Here is a 3,047-nt window from a genome sequence, read left to right as displayed (position 1 = left end):
TAAATCATAAAAAATAATGTTTAGTAATAGAAGACTATGTGATTTTTAGCATTTATCTTGGAAGGAGATTAAAATTTTGAGTGACACTGCTATTAGAAAATGTTTTCCACATTTACCTATTTATTTGGACAGATTTTCTCAGGGTTTATGACTATAAAAACAAGCTATGAATAAAACTGATGATGAATCTTATCTTATCTAGCAATAACTAATATTCCTCTGCTAACATGTGAACTATTGACAAAAATATAGCACCATTCATCTCACCAAAAGATGCATAATAAAATATGTCATAGAAGGTTATATAGGACTAACATTTTTATGGATAAAACTAAAGGCCCAGTGCATGAAATTAGTGCATGGGAGGAGAGGAGCCTGAGATCACAGGCAGGAGCCATGAGTTCTAATTCAGCTCAGCCTGCTCCCTCTCCAATCCAGGATCCCTCTCACAATCCTGGACAGTTGGCTCCTAATCGCTCACCTGCCTGCCTGGTCACCCCTAACTGCCCCCCTCTGCTGACCTGGTCGCCTCCAACTGCTCCCTCCCACCGACCTAGTCACTTGTCACTGCTCCCCCCCCCCCCCAGCAGCCTAATCACCCCCAACTGCAACCCCCCACTGGTCTGGTTGTCCCCAATTGCCCCCCCCCCCCATCAGCCTAGTCACTGCTCATAGCCACCCTGCTGGTCTGGTCACCCCATGCAGCCTGCTTGTTCAGTCATTTGGTTGTCCCTCAGGCTGGCCCTAGGTGGCTGGGCAGTCGACATCCGAGGCTTACCTGTACCTCGGGATGGCCTTGAGTGGCTGGGAGGCTGAGGGGACTGGGCACTGCCATCTTGTGGCTGTGGATGCCACCATATTTGTGAGTGTGTTGGTCAATTAGCATATTTTCTCTTTATTAGATAGGATTATAAACTTTGGACAAAATATAAGAACAGTTCCAGTCATATACCACATAAACCATGTTTTGGTCAGTGATGGATCACATATATCACAGTGGTCACATCTCTCTATATAAAAGCCTAAGCGACCATCCAACCATTCAACTGGTAGCTTGAAGCACACTAACCACCAGGGGGCAGACTCTCAACACAGGAGCTGCTGAGCTCAGTGACTTGGGAACTGCCATTGTCAGGTGATGCACCCAGAACCAGAGAAGAGGGAGCCTGATTCCAGGGTGTGTCACCCGAGAACCACCCTCTCGCAATCCAGGATCCCCCAGTGGATGTCAGAGAGCCGATTTAGGCCCAATCTCCGCAAGCCAGGTCAAGGGACCCCACCAGGCCTCTAGTAAGATTATAATGGAGCTGAAAAATGCGATCACCTAGTGATGCCATATCTGTTATAACAATAGTGCAATGTGTTATAGTTGCCTACAGTATTCAATACAGTAACATGTTGTACAGGTATATAGCCTTGTTGCAATAGGATATGTCATTTAACCTAGGTGTGTAGTAGGCTATACCATCTAGGTTTGTGTAAGTGTATACTCTGTGATGTTTGCACAACAATAAAATTGCCTAATGAGCCATAGCCAGTTTGGCTCAGTGGATAGAGTGTCGGCCTGTGGACTGAAGGGTCCTAGGTTTGATTCTGACCAAGGGCATATGTCCAGGTGGTAGGCTTGATCCCCAGTGGGGGGCATGCCTAAGGTAGCCAATCAATGATTCTCTCTCATCATTGATGTTTCTCTCTCTCTCTCCCCCTCTCCCTTCCTCTCTAAAATCAATAAAAATATATTAAAAAAATAAATAAAATTGCCTAATGATGCATTTGTCAGAGCATATCCCCATCGGTAAGTGATGCATACTTATACTTGAAGACATGAGAAAGTAATCAAAAGCCATCTGGCAATAACTGAAGAGATGGCCACTCTTCAAAGAATTGAAATATAATGAGTATAATTTATGCTCATACATCTTTTCATCGGAAAGTATTACTCAGTTTGCACTGTAAAAGGCAGCTGGAACTCAATAAAAAAGCCACTGTCTTAATGGCTTAAGCCTTAAGGAATTAACAGATGAAGTAGGGGCTTCCAGAGCAGCTAGAAATTGAAGGGGGGGAAGGGAGGAACAAGGGGAGAGCGTTCCAAAATTTATACGTGCGCTCTGCCCAAATCCTTGGCTGACCAATTAATGGGATGATACAAATTAATAAAAAGCAAAAGTTGAGGAACTAGAAAACAGAAAATCAATGGTACAAGAGATAGGTTTATTTGAAGATTAAAAAATGTGATAAACTTTTAGCTAGATTAGTCAGGGGGGAAAAAAGAAAGAAAATGCCAACTACCAATATCGGAGTGTCTGAATAAAAGACAAGGTATAACCATTATGGCTTGTCTCAGTTTTGGTTCTTATAAGGGTATTGCTTGTATCACATGATTTCACACATCTAGGGGACATGATGAACAACATAAACTGATGAATAAAAACAGAGCGGGAGCCAGAGAAGCAATGATCGGACTGTCAAACCTCAGAGGGAAGGTAGGGGAGGGTGGGGGCGAGAGGGAGAGATCAACAACTGGATTTGTATGCATCCATATAAGCCTAACAGTGGTCATGGACAAAAGGGAAGTGGGGCATACGTGGGGAGAGGTTTGGGATGGGAATGAGGGGATGAGGACAATTATGTAATACCATAATCAATAAAGAAATTTTAAAAATTAAAAAAAAATTAACATAGTTAAAAAAAAAAAAGACAAAGTCCTTTCGTGAATTTCTAAGGGCCAAATGTTAGCAGAAATGTACAGGTGGACTGAGGCAAACGCTGTGAGGGAAATCTACAGTGGAAACAGGACGACATAGAATGGAGGGAGTACGCTAAGGAAGTAACGGAACTCTGCCCCAACAGCTCCGCGAGGTGCACCTTCAGCCTTCCCCACCCGCCTTCCCCAACGCTCAAAGCAGGGGAGGTTTCTAGTCACGTGCCGTGCCCCGCCCACCGACGCCCGCGCCCCGCCCACCAACGCTCGCGTCCCGCCCACCGACGCCCGCGCCCCGCCCACTAACGCCTGCGCCCGCCCACCGACGCCCGGGCTCTTCCGCGGC

The sequence above is a fragment of the Pipistrellus hanaki genome, assembly GCF_964339955.1.
Source record: "Pipistrellus hanaki genome assembly, chromosome: 1".
In the NCBI taxonomy this organism is placed as follows: Eukaryota; Metazoa; Chordata; class Mammalia; order Chiroptera; family Vespertilionidae; genus Pipistrellus; species Pipistrellus hanaki.
Note: the sequence above shows the minus strand (reverse complement) of the source record.